The sequence below is a fragment of the Eleutherodactylus coqui genome, chromosome 8 (assembly GCF_035609145.1).
Source record: "Eleutherodactylus coqui strain aEleCoq1 chromosome 8, aEleCoq1.hap1, whole genome shotgun sequence".
Taxonomy (NCBI): domain Eukaryota; kingdom Metazoa; phylum Chordata; class Amphibia; order Anura; family Eleutherodactylidae; genus Eleutherodactylus; species Eleutherodactylus coqui.
In genome coordinates, this window is record NC_089844.1 from 38,818,739 (window position 1) to 38,829,584 (window position 10,846).

Consider the following 10,846-nt stretch of genomic DNA (forward strand, 5'->3'; position numbering starts at 1 on the left):
AGCCTAGCCAACATGTGGAGCGTAGAGTTCCACCGTGTGGGCACGTCGCACAGCAGTCGGTGCACTGGCAGATTAAAGCGATGTTGCAGGGTGCACAGGGTGGCAGCATCCGTGTGGGACTTGCGGAAATGTGCGCAGAGCCGGTGCACCTTTCCGAGCAGGTCTGACAAGCGTGGGTAGCTTTTCAGAAAGCGCTGAACCACCAAATTAAAGACGTGGGCCAGGCATGGCACGTGCGTGAGGCTGCCGAGCTGCAGAGCCGCCACCAGGTTACGGCCGTTGTCACACACGACCATGCCCGGTTGGAGGCTCAGCGGCGCAAGCCAACGGTCCGTCTGCTCTGTCAGACCCTGCAGCAATTCGTGGGCCGTGTGCCTCCTATCTCCTAAGCTGAGTAGTTTCAGCACGGCCTGCTGACGCTTTCCCACCGCTGTGCTGCCACGCCGTGCGACACCGACTGCTGGCGACGTCCTGCTGCTGCTGACACATCTAGATTGCGAGACAGAGGTTGAGGAGGAGGAGGAGGAGGAGGAGGAGGGTGCTTTAGTGGAGGAAGCATACAGATACCACCACCGAGCTGGGGCCCGCAATTCTGGGGGTGGGTAGGACGTGAGCGGTCCCAGGCTCTGACTCTGTCCCAGCCTCCACTAAATTCACCCAATGTGCCGTCAGGGAGATGTAGTGGCCCTGCCCGCCTGTGCTTGTCCACGTGTCCGTAGTTAAGTGGACCTTGCCACTAACCGCATTGGTGAGGGCGCGTACAATGTTGCGGGAGACGTGGTCGTGCAGGGCTGGGACGGCACATCGGGAAAAGTAGTGGCGACTGGGAACTGAGTAGCGCGGGGCCGCCGCCGCCATCATAGCTTTGAAGGACTCCGTTTCCACAACCCTATACGGCAGCATCTCAAGGCTGATAAATTTGGCTATGTGGACGGTTAACGATTGAGCGTGCGGGTGCGTGGTGGCGTACTTGCGCTTGCGCTCCAACACTTGCGCTAGCGACGGCTGGACTGTGCGGTGCGAGACATTGCTGGATGAGGCCGAGGACAGCGGAGGTGAGGGTGTGGGTGCAGGCCATGAGACGGTTGTGCCTGTGTCCCGAGAGGGAGGTTGGATCTCAGTGGCAGGTTGGGGCACAGGGGGAGAGGCAGCGGTGCAAACCGGAGGCGGTGAACGGCCTTCGTCCCACCTTGTGGGGTGCTTGGCCATCATATGTCTGTGCATGCTGGTGGTGGTGAGGCTGTTGGTGGTGGCTCCCCGGCTGATCTTGGCGTGACAAAGGTTGCACACCACTGTTCGTCGGTCGTCAGGCGTCTCTGTGAAAAACTGCCAGACCTTAGAGCACCTCAGCCTCTGCAGGGTGGCATGGCGCGAGGGTGTGCTTTGGGAAACACTTGGTGGATTATTCGGTCTGGCCCTGCCTCTACCCCTGGCCACCGCACTGCCTCTTGCAACCTGCCCTGCTGATGCCCTTGCCTCCCCCTCTGAAGACCTGTCCTGAGTAGGCGTTGCACACCAGGTGGAGTCAGTCACCTCATCGTCCTGCTGCTCTTCCTCCGAATCCTCTGTGCGCTGCTCCCTTGGACTTACTGCCCTTACTACTACCTCACTGCAAGACAACTGTGTCTCATCGTCATCGTCCTCCTCACCCACAGAAAGTTCTTGAGACAGTTGGTGGAAGTCCCCAGCCTCTTCCCCCGGACCCCGGGAACTTTCGAATGGTTGGGCATCAGTGACGATAAACTCCTCTGGTGGGAGAGGAACCACTGCTGCCCAATCTGAGCAGGGGCCCGAGAACAGTTCCTGGGAGTGTTCCCGCTCCTGAGCAGGTGTCATTGTAGTGGAGTGAGGAGGCTGGGAGGAAGGAGGAGCAGCAGACAGAGGATTCGGATTTGCAGCAGTGGACGGCGCAGAACTGTGGCTGGACGATAGGTTGCTCGAAGCACTTTCTGCCATCCAGGACAGGACCTGCTCACACTGCTCATTTTCTAATAAAGGTCTCCCGCGTGGACCAATTAATTGGGCGATGAATGTGGGGACGCCAGAAACGTGCCTCTCTCCTAATCGCGCAGCAGTCGGCTGCGACACACCTGGATCAGGAGCTCGGCCTGTGCCCACACCCTCACTTGGGCCTACGCGTCCTCGGCCACGTCCACGTCCTCTAGGCTTACCCCTACCCCTCAGCATGCTGTATTACCAGTGATTTGATTTCCCAGGCAGGAAATAAATTGGCGCAAGCCTGCAGGCCAAATATAATGTTTTCGCTTTTTTGCAAAGGGAAGGCCCCACTGCGTATATTCAATGAACAATAACTTTTAGAACTGTAGTGTGGCCCTGAAAAAGTGACACACAACTTTAGTGTAGCAGAGTTATTAACTCTTGCAGAGCAGGTATTTGCCAGTCAGGAAAGACAATGGCGCAAGCCTGCAGTAAACCGTAGCTGGTTGCGTCTGATTTTTGTACGTTGTCCACGCAGCACACACGTACACGGAGACCTTAGGACTGACACAGGCAGGCCAAATATAATTTCTTTTCCTTTTTTGCAAAGGGAAGGACCCACTGCGTATATTCAATGAACAATAACTTTTAGAACTGTAGTGTGGCCCTGAAAAAGTGACACACAACTTTAGTGTAGCAGAGTTATTAACTCTAGCAGAGCAGGTATTTGCCAGTCAGGAAAGACAATGGCGCAAGCCTGCAGTAAACCGTAGCTGGTTGCGTCTGATTTTTGTACGTTGTCCACGCAGCACACACGTACACGGAGACCTTAGGACTGACACAGGCAGGCCAAATATAATTTCTTTTCCTTTTTTGCAAAGGGAAGGACCCACTGCGTATATTCAATGAACAATAGCTTTTAGAACTGTAGTGTGGCCCTGAAAAAGTGACACACAACTTTAGTGTAGCAGAGTTATTAACTCTAGCAGAGCAGGTATTTGCCAGTCAGGAAAGACAATGGCGCAAGCCTGCAGTAAACCGTAGCTGGTTGCGTCTGATTTTTGTACGTTGTCCACGCAGCACACACGTACACGGAGACCTTAGGACTGACACAGGCAGGCCAAATATAATTTCTTTTCCTTTTTTGCAAAGGGAAGGACCCACTGCGTATATTCAATGAACAATAACTGTGTTGTGGCCCTGCCTACACAATTCTGTCCCTGTAGTATCAATGGAGGGTGCAATGCTCTGCACAGACGATTTTTAGAAAAAAAAAAATATGCAACACTGCTAACAGCAGCCAGCACAGTACTGCACACGCTTAAATTTGGCCCTAGAAAGGACCGTTGAGGTTCTTGAAGGCTACACTCACTCCTAACACTCTCCCTGCCTATGCACCACTTCTGTCCCTAATGCCGGGTGCAATGCTCTGCACTGCCGATTTTGAGAAAAAAAAAAAAAAAAACACTGCTAGCAGCAGCCTGCACACAGGTAGATGTGGCCCTAAGAAGGACCTTTGGGGTTCTTGAAGCCTACACTGACTCCTAACGCTCTCCCTACAGCAGCACCAGCACGATAGTACTTTCCCTCAGCTAAGTCACAAGGCATGTGTGGCGAGCCGCGGGAGGGGCCGACTTTTATACTCGGGTGACATCTGATCGCCCCAGCCACTCACAGCAGGGGGGTAGTATAGGGCTTGAACGTCACAGGGGGAAGTTGTAATGCCTTCCCTGTCTTTCAATTGGCCAGAAAAGCGCGCTAACGTCTCAGAGAGGAAACTGAAAGTAACCAGAACACCGCGTGGTGCTCGTTACGAGTAACGAGCATCCCGAACACCCTAATATTCGCACGAATATCAAGCTCGGACGAGTACGTTCGCTCATCTCTAATTAAAACGCAAAAAGACCCCCACCAACATGTTTAGTGACTACCGCACTGAAGATCATCATTCAGCTCATCTTTCATTGTTTAGGCTGCAATGTAAACAGCAGCCGTTCAGTACTGAACAGCCGCTGTGTTAAGTGAATGGAGAGGGGTGGGGAAGAGCAAGGGGAGAAATCTTCAGCCACCCCGCTGCGAGCCAACGATACACTCTCCTGTACAACTGCACGAGAGTGAGTACATGCGGGGATGAGTGTTGGGAATTGTATGCCCGATATCCATCCTGTGTAAATGGGGCTTCACCAAATGTTCCAAACTGCCAATCCCAGTCTCATTTTAAAGCACCATTTACACACAATGATCATTGTTTGAACGAATGAACAACTGAACGAATTGACAACTTTTTTGCATAGAAACACTGAGCATTGAAGTGTACGGATAAATGTTTGAAATCATCTCCATTTCCCTCATTAGCTAAAGTAAACACTGTACATGTTGTTCGCTATGGTGGCTGTGTGTTTATACAAGAAATCTGTGGCCAGCAGGATTTTAATTAGTGCGAAGATAATCAATTGTCTTCTGCTAGCAAGAGTAAGCAAGTAGTAATTGTGTTTATGCAAGGCAAACAATCACCCTTCCCCTCAAGTTGCTCAGTCTTTCAAAGACTAAATGAACGCCAATTAAATGAAGCAAAAAGCAAGCAAACTAATTACCCTTTTCATGTAGGCTGAATGAATAGTGCACGATGGCTTTGCATTTACACGTAACGATTATCGCGCAAATTCGTAAGTTTGAAGTATTTTCTGTGTGCATAATTGGGGGGGATGTGAGTGGTGGGTATAAGAGAGTGAGTTAGTATGTAAGTAAGATGGTGTAAGAGAATAAATGAAGGGGTGTAAGTGAGTAAGTGAGTGTGTAAGTAAGATGGTGTAAGAGAATAAATGAAGGGGTGTAAGTGAGTAAGTGACTGTGTAAGTGAGGGGGTGTAAGAGAGTAAGTTCCTTTGGGACACCAGAAGGCAAGAAGCAGTAGTCCAGGGTCTTCATGACCCCAAGGTGACCCGCCAGCTTGGAATTGTGGACCAGTTTGAGGACTTCAAGTTGACCAACCTTTGGGAACATATAGTTGGTGCTCTCGCCTCCAAAGTCCATTCTCAAAAGAGAGCCTGACATCCTTAGAAGGATGACTTGGGAAAGGGTCACTTTCATAGCCTCTCTTAAGCTTTGTTAGGATGTCCTCAGAATGCAGGATACCTAAAAAATTCTTTGGAGATAGAATTGTGTGGTCTGTATTTGACTTTTCTTCAGGCTCCGAAAATATCCTGGACAATGCATTTGCCTTGCCATTTCGGGAACTGGGGTGGTAGGACACAACAAAATTAAACCTGGAAACGAACAGGGCCCATCCTGCTTGTCTCACAGATAACCTCTTGGCAGGACGGAGAAATTCAAAATTACCAAACAAGATTTACAAGGGGTCTATAATCTTACATGGATTTGCCTAGGGGATGAGTGGAAGATTGCCTTTATACCCAGATATGGATATTTTTAATACCAGGTTATGCCTTTTGGCCTTTGCAATGTCCCTGCCACCTTTCAGCATTTTAATAATGATGTGTTTCGAGATCTCTTGGATAAATTTGTTGTTGCTTATCTTGATGACCTTCTTATATTTTCAGACAGCTTGGAGGAACATCACCGGCATGTCTTGTTAATCTTGGAATGTCTCCAAATGAATCATCTTTATATCAATCTGGAAAAAAGTGAGTTTGAACAAACCAGGATTCTATTTCTTGAATATATAATCTCCCAAGATGGTCTAAGTATGGATACTAGTAAAAATTGTGGTTGAGTGGCCTACTCCGAGAAATTTAAAAGATGTTGGAAATTTAAACTCTATATAGGATTTTTACAGAAGATTCATAAAAGGCTTTTCAAAAGTCATCGTACCAATCACTTTGTTCACAAACAAAGTCAAAGCATATTCATGGTCTTCTGAGGCAAAGGTTGATTTTGAAAAACTAAAAACTCTTTTTACTTCTGCACCATTACTGGTTCATCCAAACCCTGAATTGCCTTTTGTTGTTGAAGTGGGCGCCTTCGACTCTACTGTGGGAGCTATCTTGTCTCAAGGACTTGGAGATAAAATGCAGCTACATCCTTGTGCATTTCTTTCTCATAGTATGTCATCTGCAGAAAGAATCTATGACATTAGAAATAAAGAACTTGTAGGCATCAAAATTGGAGACATCTTTTGGAAGGAGCCAATCATCTTATAGTAGTCCTTACTAATAAAACAAGTGAGGGGCAGCATCAGTGGTGCAGAAGAAACAAAGATCCTTTATCCATCCATGACGACAAACAGCAGCAACGTTTTGACTCAAGGAGTCTTTATCAAACATTGAGTCGAAAAATTGCTGCTGTTTGTCATCATGGAGGAATAAAGGATCTTTGTTTTTTTTGCACCATTGATGCTGCCACATGCTTGTTTTATTAGTAAGGTATTTTAATTCAGGTTCTAGCGTGGCTCTGCATTGAAATTGCTCACTGGAGACAGCAGTTAGGACTGTGCTGCTGGTATCTGTCTTGTTTTACCTGTAGTAATCCTTACTAACCACAACAACCTAAAATTTATCCGCACAGTTAAGAAATTATCGGCAAGACAAGCACGATGGGCCTTGTTCTTCTCCAGATTTAATTTTCTCATTTCTTATCAGCCTGGTTCAAGAAATGACACAGTTGATACCTTGTCCAGGATCCTCTCTGAACCAGAGAAGGGGAGTCTAACACTGACAGTACAATTTTGTCCTCCAAGATTCTCTGGGAATACTTGACTCATAAGACTTCTTAACAAAGTTCAAAGATGGGTACCAAAATGACTCTCTTTTAAGGAGGGGTTTTGGATGCAGGAAAACAGACTGTATGTCTCTGATTTGGTTTAACTTGAAGTTCTAAAACTGGTCCATGATTCTAAACTTGCAGGTCATCTTGGGGTCACGAAAACTCTTGAACTATTGCTTCGATCTTTTTGGTAGCCTATTTGTAAGAACGATGTGAGAAAATATGTTGCCTCCTGTGTAATGTGTGCATGAAACAAGACACCACGATCTCCTCCTTTAGGACGTCTTCAACCACTTCAATATAGATGGATTTTATTGTGGATCTTGCTCCTTCTAAAGAAATTGCTGTCAACTTTGTTGTGGTGGACCAACACTAGCGGGATTCCCACAGCTAAACAAACTGTGGAACTAATGATCAAGGAGATATTTTGGTTGCATGGAATTCCTAATAATGTAGTTTCTGATAGAGGTGTGTCAGGTTGCGCTGCTGGGATTTGTTGTTCTACGCGTTTCCAGGAGCACACCTTCACAGGTGTGGGATAATTGAGCTGGCTGGGTGTAGTGTTCTCCAGCCAGCCAATCCCCTCTGGTCTGCTGCACATAAATACCAGCTCCTAAAGGATGTTGGTCATTTTACTCATTTTGTGTTATTCCCACTCAGAGCTGGGTGTCATGCATGTTAGTCTAAAATGATTCTCTCACCTTCCCTGAGGATGCTCTGGACACCCGTTGTGCCCATCTGCATCTTGTGTGGACCCCCTGCCCTTTCCCCTTTTACAGGTGCGGCCTTCAGACGTTTGATGTCATGTATGGTCAGATAGGTGATTCCTGACACTGTTCCCTTTGTGTCAGCACAGTGGCTGACTCTCTTTCCCCTTGGTGTGAGGACATTTGGATTAGTTATGGTTTGCTAGCTGTATGTATGTGAGTTCTGAGCAGGGTTACTGTTCTGTGTGGTATACATCACTTGGTGTGTTGGTGTGAACAGCGACATGTTCATTGGGTCTGTGCAGGTGGCCAGACATGTGGTATATGAACTGTCCTGTTCTGTGTATAGGTGTGAACAGTTATGTGCTCTGTATTTGGTGCATCGCTCCAGGTTCCTAGTCAGGGATAGCGAGGACTGAGATGAAGTGGTGGTGCCATCCTTATTAGGGTGCCTTCCCCGCTTTTAGGCAGGGATGCTCCCACTTCCCCTGATTAGTAAGGGACAGGTTTCCTTCTATCTTTGCCTGAGTGGTGTAATTTGTCCTTGCAATTCCATGTGATTATGTTTGCGGTTTTATTAGGACACCATCTTGCCTTTGTGCTGAGGTGTGGTGCTTTAGTCCACCACATGGATGTAACAGGTGTTCAGTTTATATCAAGATTTTGGAAAAGCTTCTATACTGCTTTAGGGATTACTATTAATTTGTCTTCTGCCTTCCATCCTCAGTCCATAGGAGCTTTGCAGATATCGGTAAAATTAGCCAAGCTGCATTCCATCTGAAATTCCCCAATAGACTGAAGATTCACCCTGTAATCTATGTGTCGTTGCTCAAAGCATTCAAGGAGAACACCTTTCTGGGAAGAAGTCAGCCACCTCCTTCATTGGTAAAGGTCCAAGGGAGCCAATGACAGCGGCCGCAGAAGGGTGATGGGAGGGAGTTTAGCAGCGTGACTGTTCAACTCTCTCCCCCTTCTCTCTGGCTGTCTCCTCCCATCTGGCTGTTTACAATGGGAGGGGGTGGGGGCGGATAAGTTGAATATTTCAGTGGTCCTATGTAATGTACCATATCTTGTACTGAAAAACTTTAAAAAATTTCTCAGTGAAGTGACAGATCTTGTCATCATAGAGAAAGATGTTGCATGTAAGTATTATTTTCAGAAGTGTAACAAAAACTGGATGCATCTATTCAACATATCTGATCTCACCAGCTGCTCATGTACCGCTTCCAGACCTCTGTTGTGCTGAATATTGGTGTAGAGAGAAACAATATCGAGGCTTCCCATAATAATATTACTTGTGCATGGGACCTCTTGGATTTTGACCAGGATATCCGTAGTATCATGGATGTAAGATTTGGCACCCATCGCAAACTGCCTTAACACCCTGTCAAGAAAACGGGAAACGTTATTGAAAAACTGCACCTCTCGCAGAAATAATTGGGCGTCCCGGAGGGGACCGTAGATCTTTATGAATTTTCTGGCATCTAATGTGGATTCGCACTGAAACTGATCCACGGAAAACTTGTCACCTGATTTTAAGCTGCACTTCGGGGTCACGAGGAGAATTATCCATACAGGGAAGCATCAATCGTGACAGTAGCGGGACTCTAATAAAGGGGCCATTCAGTGTATGTGATCAAGGAATGATGAATAATTCTGAGCTGCAGCCAATGAATAAGGGAATAACTGCAGACATTTTTTTAAGCTCATGTGAGATATTGTAGGAGGATCAGGCTTTTTCCACAAGCATCTCATGGCTCGTCTCATTTCATCTTGAAGAGCGACCCCTCATGTCTTATTTTTTCTTAAAAGGGTTGTACAAAAAAAAAACAAAAAAACATGGCTGCTGTATTGCAGTAACAGCTCCCCACCGCTCCCTGTCCTGTGTGCAGTACTACAGCTCAGTTTCATTGAAGTAAATGGTATTTTTACACGGTACGACTGTCGGGCGCATAAATGCCTGATAGCTGTATCAACAACTATCGCTCCTGTGCTTTACACAGTAGTCGCAGTCGCTAAAGTGAATAGAGGGCGGGGATCATTCCAGCCCACCCACGTCCATTCACTGTAAACAGACAGTCGCTGATAGAATGAAGCTACATGTTTACACTGAGTGAGAAGCCGCCCAGCATTTGCACTGTACCAGTCATGTAAAATAGAACAACTAGTGACTTCTCGCTCGATGCCTTGTCGCTGGCTGTGTGTGCACAGGCCAACTGTCACGCGAAATCGCTCATTTGAGCAATTATTTAGGCAACTTTTGGTTTATGTATAGGTACCTTAACCTGCAATACCATGGACAACCTTTGGACAGGTGGGGCGCTGTTGTTGGAAGAACCTTGATAACCCCTTAAAAATAATGGACATTTCCATGGAGAACAAAATATACTTCCTAAGTTATTTATTTATACCATGTGGCTGTTCCTGGAAATTAGAGTCTGTGCCCAATAATGTTAAACAAGAACACCCTTTCTTGGAAAAGGGTAATATCCAATAAATACGACTGCAAGGAAAGTGAAAGTAGCGAAGGGACTTTCTGTTCCCTAATCTGTATAAAATAGACGGCAAAAGCTATTGTGCAGGTAAACAATCTGCAGAGATGGCAGGGCTCGTAACACTTCTTCAGGCATTAGTTGAGGTATTTGTTGAGAAAATAAAGACCAATGAAGCTAAAGATGGAACCAGGAATATTCCATGTTTGCTGACTGATGATGAGAGAAAACAGGCCAATGAGGCTAAAGAGCGGACCCTTCAAATCCTATCTGATGCTCTGAAGAAAAAGGGAAGTCTCCTTGTGGAAGACCCCAAGGAGTTTGGAGATAAGAAGATGATTTCTGATTGGCCACTTATCACCACAGATCTGGTGAAGGAGCTGATCCGGGAACTAGAGAAGGTGATCTTTACAAAAAATGCAGACCCTGAACATGACAATGAAACCAATGCTTATGTATATTCCAGATCTGACGACAGAACCATCTATCTATGTGCACTGTTCTGGAAAAAGGATCCAGAATCTAAATCCCGACAAAGTACAATCATCCATGAGGTTTCCCATTTTCTTGGATATGGTCATACAGTCCAGGAGAACAGCGACCGTGTACAGAAGTCCCCGCAGTCTATGTTATGTCCTCTGACGACGTACGAACTAGCTTATTGCCTTACATCGTTCATGGATCACACTGGGACCTTCACAAATGACTCCTACTCCTGCTGTGGTGAGACCTCCAAGGATACCGTGTGTGAGGAATCCTGGATGGCAGACAAACTGAGGTAGGTGACGATGTAAAGAATGTCTAGGAATTTACTGTTTCATTAACAATTATCAGGGGTGTAACTAGAGCCTTCTGGGCTCCACGACAAATTATGAACATGCCCATCCCCCTAAAAGTGTGTTGCTTGGATGCACAGGTTCTAGTTGCATTGCTAGAGTCTATCTATGTTCCATCAACTTCCCATAAAAGTAACATACTGTATATGTCT